Raw genomic sequence first — 9,535 nt, forward strand, 5'->3', positions numbered from 1 at the left:
GGAGAGAGGGAGGGAGGGACACCAAACTGCCATTTGGGGAAGGCGGAAGACAGACAGGCCAAAATGACAATGCTCTTGGCATTACAGAACAGTGACTTATAAGGCAAACAATATTCTGAAGTAGATGCCAATTCCAGAAGAATTAGAGGGACCTGAGATAACACCCACACTGACCAGCCTAAGGTGATCTGGACACGTTTGTGCCATGGGTCAATGTGGAAAAATGGTATCACAATGTCGAGACATGGTATTATGGTACCAAAGGCACGGACTAGTGACTCCTTTCCACCCCTCACCAGCTCTGCATGTCCATAAGCCCCTCACACAACAGTTGCACAAAGAACTTGCAAAATTTCCTCAATAAACTGAGAAATCTGGAATTGGTGAGATGATTTACTATCAAGCAGAAATCGGATTTCATGATGGAAAATGAAATATTTTTAAAAATTACACTTTTGTCTTCTTTAGTACATTTTTCAGATTGCCTCTATGAAACCTTAAAATGGCTTTAGACCTTATTTTCAAAACAGGAACGTTTTTAAAGCATTGTTGAAATAGAATTGATTTTTTCCAGCTGCCAAAGGAAAGTATATGATCTTCTCCTTATCCCTTTGTTTTTCTGTTTTCACCTTGAAAACTGGAACTCCCTCCTCTTGAAGACTAAAGCATTGTACTGACCAAAGCAGAAATCATTAAAAAAAAAAAACCTCATCCTTTTTAATATTATAAGCTTATGGCTATTATAACCTTTTTTTTTTTTTTTTTTGGCTTGTCAGAAAGCTTTCCTGTATTATTCCACGTCCTCAGATGTGGGAACAGGATATTGTATCAAACAGCCTCGCAAGGAGACAGGACATTCATTACCAAGATAGGAAAAACCCTGGCCTAATTATCAATTAATCCCAGTCCATCTCTGTTCTAGAAAAGCAGGAGGCTGTAAAGGTCAGAGAGCATGGGTATTCACAACATCGTGTCCCTATTAAGTAACTAGTGACCTATTTCAACTGTTGTGTCCAAAGAAATATTTTCTGGTTTCTAGCAAATGCCTGGGGTGGAGAGATAATTTTTCTCATATTAATTTTATTTTTATGGCCCTCAGAAAATTCTATCATATTAGGCAAATATGATGGTATTTTGAATTCCTCTGCAAGGTCTTTCTATGACACCTGCTTCCTGTGAGGTTCAGCAGCTCATTACTGACTGGTGAGCAAGATTCTTTGTAAAGTGGATGACACCCCCAGGCTGACATGAGCTTACTGGTCCCCATCATTTCCATTATTTAGCAGATCCTCTAAAATAGTTTTCCTTTCGTTTTTCCAATATTCACACTATAGTGAAAGAAAGGATAATCAGTGCCAAAGTTTTCATTTGTTTTAGTTAAGACCAAAATCGGGAACAAATCTAACATTTGAATAATATTTTGTTCTTCCTTTCTTTTTTTTTAGTATAAATACTATATTTATTAAATATCTTTACAGTTTATTTAAATGTATTTACAGAACTATTCCTGCATAAGTTATATTTCACACATCCAATTCAGGTCATTGCCTCTTGGGTAAGACAAATAATGATAGTCTCAACAGAAAAAAGCAGCTCATTAGTATACACAAATTAAAATTTGTTTCAGTATTTAGCCATCTTTGCCACAAACTACCTGCTAACAGTTAAAATTTTGACATGGACACTGCCATTTTTTAGTTGAGAAATTCAATTTTGCAAAGAATTTTTTTAAATGAATAGAATCCAAATGCTTTTCTGCTTCATATTTCAATTTTATAAGCAGATTTGGGGGATTTTTTTGATCTTGTGAAATTTGTTAACTGCAAAAATGTGATAGTTTCTAGGGAAATTGGATGCTGTAGCTTCTAACAGAGATAGCTGGTATAAGGTGACAAGGAACCATGAACTTATTCAAAAGTACAAACATTTACAGTTCTAGCCAATCTTGTTTACAATCTCCAAAATGATCAAAACTGACTCCGTGAATTCCCACAATTCTGCCTTGTTACTCGATGTGGTAGGTTGGTGGTACTAAAGGTGGTCCTGAAGGCGACTGTTCTATCTGGAACAAATGCAGCTGCTAGAAGAGGACACTCTCCTATCATGCAAAGCTTGAAATCTAGTTTCTACTCTAGACACAGCCCACCCCCTAGACATGCATACCTGGAATGGATTCTTTTGTGATTTAGTACCTATCAGCCATGTCAAGCCAGTACAGTAATTCAGGACAAATAACTTGTCTCCCCTACCCTCATTTCTTCTTTCAGTTTTTAAGAGCCCAATGGACTCTACTGCATTATCCATTCAGTGAAATTTTTTTGTGCGCAGGCAGCTTAAGTTCTTAAGTTCACAGGAAGAAATAAGATTCTGATATGTTTAGAGTGCACATTTTAAAACAGAATAAAATAAAAATTTCAAGCATGTGATAAAAATATTGATTTTTATAATACAGTATTGCTTTATAAATATAGATGGAAAAGCTATAAACTTTACTGGTCTTTGGTGCATCCAGAGAGGGATAATTTGCCATTTGTAAATTAGAAATCCAAATTCTTTTTGTTATAAAAGTCCATTACATGAGGCAAATGTGTGTGTTTTATTCTGCTTGATTTAAAATGCAATTAACACACATCAAGTTCAGAATCAGACCCACCAAGGGGTATATCGCAGTCACACCCCACAGAGACTTAGGTTCTGTGACCTGGAAAATTCCAGTATGGGTCCAGCAGAGCCTCTAACTACTGGGAGTGGAAGGAGTGTTACTTGTTAAGCAGCACTCCAACTGACCACCCCCCCCATCACTCCCTGGCAGTCATAAAATTAATTGTGTCACACACAAAGGACAGGGCAAAAAGAAAAGAGAGAAAATATTCTGTGTCACTAATCTATAGGCCAGGTCCAAAGTCAACTCCATTGTAAAACTCAAATTCTTTTCCAACTATTTTCATGTCACTGACACCAACATTGTCGATTTCTAATGGTCATTTCTCAAAAAAGATGAAGTTAATTAAATGAGTCATGTAAAACATCACCAATCTAGCTTTATAAAGATTGTGTTTGATGGGTTAAATGAGAGCAGAGAAAAGCCAGTGACTTGACCAGCACTGCTCTTACAAGGAATTAAATGTAGGCATTGGAAAATTAATGCAAAATATATCCAGATCATAAGGCTACATACCTCTGACCAGAAATAATTAAAAACCCAAACAAAAGAACTGAAATTGTCAGCCCAAATATAAATGTATTCCTTCTAACAAAACCCTTATGGATGCAACTTTCTTACTTTTTAAATACACAGAGACTGCAAACAGTCTGTGCAAAATAAATACCCCGCCACTTGCCACTCACACTTCCATGTTTTATCACAGCACGATGGGTACTCTTTATTTAAACAGAATGTAACTCCACCCAGCCCTCCCTGCCCAGTCCCCTATCTCTTCTACCAAAGAATTCTGTTTTGTCAAGTTAGGGTAGTTAAGGCATTCTGACATGTAATTAAAGGTGATTCAAAATAGATATCTAACATTATGCCAATTTAGGAATAGTAGATGAATTACTGAACGGCTTACAAATGAATAACTCATTCTTATTATAAATGAAATGCCTGTTACAAGCATGATGCATTGAAATATAGTAATGACATGTACATGGTACATGTTAAACAATTTTAAATAAAACAAAAGCTTGACAGTTACTCAAATATACAGTACAAATTCACAAAACAAAAATCTTTTAAAACAAGTTGAGGTAACCTCAAACAGAAGTTTTAATGCAATAAACCAGTGAATAAGTATCTCCTTTAGAGAAAGACACTTTCCGTATTCTCCTCCAGTAGATCCTCATCAGGTTTAATTGCATTCTCATCTATACAGCAATGTTACTTGACTTATATATAAAACATGGCTTTAATTTAAGGATTTCTAAGAAACTAAGAAATCTAAGGATTTCTAACTTCTACCACCAAGTTAATGAAGGAAAAAAACTGACCCCAAAATATATATCTTTACAGCAGTTGACTTGTATATAAACCTTAAAAATAAGTTTGAGCTTGCAGATAAAGGGAAAACTGAATGCAGGGTAGTTTTATAAGGAAACTATACACTGCAAGATGGCTATTCGGAAACTATAAACATTAAGCTTGATTCGGACCCCTAAATTTCTGTGTAGGGCAAATGCAAATGTCAGATCATCACCAGGAGTTTTCCTCGTGGGCTCTTGTGCTGCTGCCACTGCAGCCACTGCACAGAGTACTCTTTTCACACAGACTCTCTGAATTTGGTGCCTGCTCTACGGAAAGCAAGGCTAGTAATGAAAGGTCTGAGAGGGAGACTATGGGTAGCATGAACATCAAAACCCAACCAGATTCAAAGTTACAGCTGTCCACTCTCAACCTATTAGGCCTGTGGGCCTAGAGCTCCCACATAGGGATCTCCTATCAGAAAGCTGGGAGGAATTTCAGCCATAACATTAAAATTCCTAGGATTTGAGGAGTTTTATAATCTTGGGTAATATTTCCATTGAAAAAATCTGGTAGGGAGGCTCCGCAAGGCCTCCTGCATAGGAGGCGGCCTTGGGGCCACAAGCCTATAATTTGGACTTATCAATAAACTGCCGGAACTTTCCTCATAGGAGCACAATTAAGCATCTTTTAAAAACCAGAAAAATATTTGCATCCATAGAACTAAACTAAATTTTTCTTCCAATTTTTAACGAAAAAGCTCCTGGGATGATGATTTCATAATCCAGAGCAATGTTTTAGAGCAGAATTATAAGCCCCTGAAAAATAGGAGTTTATAATGAAAACATAAAGCCACACCAATCATCATAACAAAGACTGTATAGTACATGTGTAACATTTCTTTTGATGATAATGTATGTTTCTAGTAGATGTACCATAACATACAATTTGTGTTAGACTTTTAAAATCCCTTTTACACACTGTAATTTTGAATTCACTCATTTTCAATACTTAAACCATTTTTAAAACATAATAGCCATTCTGGCATTGAAAACCTTCATTCCATCATAGAAAGGACAGTAAGAAGTGAAGGTCAATCTTCAAATCTTGATTCTCTTCAAAGTTGCTGGCAGATACGAGCTAGTGAACGACAGTAGTGGTTCTCCACAAAGATCCCAACCAGGTCTCAAAAAGACAGGCGAAGGCTGACATCACTGGCCATCAAGATCAGTGGCAAAGAAAGAGTCCTGCCAGCAGGATCAGCACACATGGCAGGGGAGAATTTGGGAAGATGAAAGGAAAGGCCAGAGTTGACACCTAGGCGAGTCAGTCTGTACACTCAGCCACTACTGAAAGAAGGACGGTGATGTCATCAGGCTTTCCACCTCTCACATTCAATCCGTTGTCACATGCAAACTGTGCAAAAGGTGACATATAATTTGGGTCATAGGCCAGCTCATGGGCTTGCTCAGCAATGCTTCTTGCCGTCTACTGTATACTTTCATAATTTGAATTCTTTAATTTTTTTAGCTCCTGAAGAATCATATAATCAGGTATGTTGTCAAAAAGTCCATCTGTTGCCATCAGAATAATGTCTCCTAACTGGACATCAAAAGATGTGCTATCAGCAGCATCCTGGCTGTCACTCAGGACGACTCCTTCGGCTTCAGGTGGTGCAACTGAGAGCTGGAATGGAGTGTTGAAGTAATGCTGCTGCTCATCTGATCGGTGCACAACCTCACCACCCCTGACAGCCAGAAAGCCTGAATCAACCAGGTTTGCTGTGTGTAAGCGGTGACTAGTTCTGTCCAGCAGCACGATGCAGGCAGTACTGCTACCAAGCAAAGGTACTTTATTTTGCAGCAACTCACAGTAGCTTGTGGTGAGGATTCCAATGGGATTACTTGGGACGAACCGTCCGTATTAAAGCCCCTGAGAACTGGGATGGATCAACTCCATAGTGTCTCCACCCTCCTACACCATCTGCAACCCCGAGCACGTCTGCCGAGCGGTGCCGGGCCACGAAGCACGCGTCGCCCCCATAGCACGCGCCCTCCCCGTAGCACGCGCCCTTCTTGAGAAGGCCCTTGCGGAAGTCTTTGCCGAAGCCGCAGCCGGCTGTCACCAGCACGTAGTCACCGCTACCGCCGCCACCGGCCCTGGGGTCGGTCTGCGAGAGGCCGCCGAGCACGGCGCGGGCCACCAGCCGCCCATACGAGAGGACCTAGAACATCGCCGCCGCTGCCCTCCCCCCGTCGAGGAGGCGGGGGGCCCGGGGAGCAGGAGGACGCGGAGGCCGGGAGCCGGCTCACTCCTCAGCCAAAGCAGCGCCGCCGCCGGGGCGCTCCTCCGGGCGGCGCAGAGTCGCCGCTGCCGCCCTTGCCTGACGCGCGGGGCCTCGCACACGCTCCACCGCGCGCACCGGAGCCAGAGCGAGGTCAGAGCCGGCGGCTCCTCCACCTCAGCCCAGGTGGGGTCCCGGCTGCAGCCACCGCTGCCGCCGCCATCTTTGACTCCACTAGCGTGTTCCGGGACTTCCTTTCTTTTTTTTAATTCAAATGATATTTATACAAATATTCTCCCATGGAAGGTGATTATTTCTGCCCATAATCTGGATCATTTACACATTTCAAAACAAATAAATGGAATCTTAGCTTTAAGAAAAGTCTTGGGTTTAAATCCAAACACTGATGACCACCTAATGGTAGCGACATAAGCCACAGAAACTCTCTGAGTTGTGTTTATTCTTCCACAGAATAATATGATACTGCCTATTATAAAGCTCTATGAGGGCAGGTAACTTGGGCCATTTTGTTCACTACCATATGACTGGTGTCAAGCATTGTGCCTGATGTATGGTAGGCACTAAATCAATAATAGTTGAATGTATAGAACAAACAGCAACCATAATAATATGACCACCTTTGTATGATTTATTATACTAGGCTAGTTGATCAGCAATAGTATTTAACTCCCCATTATTCAGAAAAATTTTTTACCTGGAAGAGAGTGAAGTAAATTGTGCTTCCACCACTGGAGAATTTGGAGGGAATGACTTCCAGGGAACCAAGACCCTGGGATCACATAGCCCACATGAAAATCTATCCCGAGGAAGTAAGTACTGTTCACATCATCTTTTCCAGTTGTCAAATAACCGAGAGCCACTCCTCAGGGAATGATCCCCAAGCCCATTCTAGTAAAGCGGTCAGGACACAGGGCTTGAAGCAATGTCCAAATCACCCAACGTGTGGCCAAAACCATAACTGAAACGTCTTCCCAATTTCAGGGTAGAATTACTTATAAAGATGGAAAGAAGAGAGCACAGAGACATCCTCAGGAGAAACAAACAAATAAAAAGAATGAAGCCATGAGGTGGGTCTCGCTGGGTCTAGGAGTTTATAGGTAGAAACATGGCGCCCCTTGAATAAGTTTTGTCCAGCATCTTACCGCTTCTTGAAACTTCTGTCAGTTCTCTAGCTCATACAGAGAGTAGTGGTTCAGGATGTGCAGTGGACTCAGGAATCAACAGAAATCATGGCCCCAACCCCTCACCAAAGAACAAGGCAGCAGGTACCAGCACCTTGAAATGTCTAAAATGCCTTCCTGAAATGCAGCAGGATGACAGCTTGGAATCAGCTTTTGATGGTGCATATTCTTCTATACATGTTGTTTTGCGGGCATTCTATTTGTAAAACATTGGAATAAGGATCAATGAAAAGATATGATGAGTAGACCAAATCAATAGACCAAGAACCCCGGTTCTGTCACCAGCCTGAACCCTTGAACTAGGAAATTTCTAGTAGAAAGTTCTGCCTAGATATCAATGTTGCCTGTTAGAACAGAAATGCATTTGAGGAAGACTCCTCACCCAGATGAATCAGAAAGTGCCAGAAGTGACCAATAGTTCCCTCAGCCTCATTATAATGTTAAAATCCGCTCCTGAATAGTCATCCCTGATCCTAACAAAAGGGGCCTGCTTTCCCTTGTTTGGGGCTTTGGAAATGATTCCCAGGATCTCCCTGTTAGTACAAATAAAGGCAACCTGGTGAGGCATGAAGACTCTGCCTGTAGCTCACTGGAGAGCAGATTCACCCTGAACCTTGTTCCCAGAACAAAGCCTGGGGAGCTGCCCTGAGTGTTACAGGATGATGGTAGGTCTCCTGGCTCCCAGGAGAAGTTCTGCCTACAGGTGCCACGTTGCCAAGCACTTCTCTTACTCCAAAACTTGGAGCAGCTCTGGCTTGGTTGATTTTTAGGAGGTCTTTTTACTCTATATACCTCTGACGGACACAGAATCTCTGCATAAGTGAGATAAAAGGGAAAAACAAAAACAAAAACAGGAGCCTCTGTCTCCTGAAAAACTACTATTCCTGGTGCCTGCCTTTATCCCCCAAAGATGAGAGAACCCAGTCACTGGGATACCTTGCAAAGTAAAGTGCTTTCTGGGATGCCTGGCTGGCTCAGTCCATTTTTTTAATTATTATTATTATTTCTTTTTTATTTCTTTTCTTTTTTGTGTGATTCAAATTTTTTTTAAATTTCTTTTCAGCGTAATAGTATTCATTGTTTTTGCACCACACCAGGTGCTCCATGCAATACATGCCCTCCTTAATACCCACCACTTGGTTCCCCCAACCTCCCACCTCCTGCCCTTTCAAAACCCTTGGGTTGTTTTTCAGAGTCCATAGTCTTTCATGGTTCACCTCCCCTTCCAATTTCCCTCAACTCCCTTCTCCTCTCCATCTCCCCATGTTCTCCATGTTATTTGTTATGCTCCACAAAGAAGTGAAACCCTATGATAACTGACTCTCTCTGCTTGGCTTATTTCACTCAGCATAATCTCTTCCAGTCCTGTCCATGTTGCTACAAAAGTTGGGTATTCATCCTTTCTGATGGAGGCATAATACTCCACAGTGGCTCAGTCCATTAAGTGACTGCCTTCAACTCATGTCATGATCCCAGTGTCCTGGGATCAATCCCACATTGAGGCTCCTTGCTCAACAGGGAGCCTGCTTCCCCCTCTGCCTCTGCCTGCCACTCTGTCTGCCTGCACTCTCTCTCTCTCTTTTTCTCTCTCTCTGACAAGTAAATAAATAAAATCTTTTAAAAAAGAGAAGTAAAGTGCCTTCTATTTTTATAGAAATATTTGAAAGACATATACCCTTCTAAATTCCCTTCTGCTCTCTCCCCACATTCTCTTCCCTGCTCAGGGTGTCCTCCCCCAGGTGCACATGTTCCAGAAACAGAAGTGAGGGGAGCCAACCCCCCTGTGTCCACAGTGCTGCAGGTCGGGCCCAGATTAAGCCTTTGTGCATGAAGAAACTGATCACCCAGCCATGTTCACATGAATCCTGATGAAAGCCAGGATTCCCTTCAAACCTGAAAAATGTTTTTCTAAGTTTTTTTTTATTATTTTTTTAAGTTCCTTTTATTATTTTAGTAATCTCTACACCTAACATGGGGGGTTCCAATCCACACCCCGGGGTCAAGAGTTGCATGCTTTTCTGATTGAACCAGCCAGGCGTCCCTAGTGTTTCCTCTTATCAGGCACCTTGTTTTATCGCTGTGTGCGTGGCC

The 9,535-nt window shown here is 41.5% G+C and overlaps 1 pseudogene; it reads right to left on the minus strand.

Moving 5' to 3' along the window:
- Window positions 1-4,293: 4,293 nt before the first annotated feature.
- On the minus strand, window positions 4,294-6,267 carry LOC116572992 (annotated as a pseudogene).
- Between the last annotated feature and the right edge of the window lie 3,268 nt (window positions 6,268-9,535).

The sequence above is a fragment of the Mustela erminea genome, chromosome 14 (assembly GCF_009829155.1).
Source record: "Mustela erminea isolate mMusErm1 chromosome 14, mMusErm1.Pri, whole genome shotgun sequence".
NCBI classification, from domain to species: domain Eukaryota; kingdom Metazoa; phylum Chordata; class Mammalia; order Carnivora; family Mustelidae; genus Mustela; species Mustela erminea.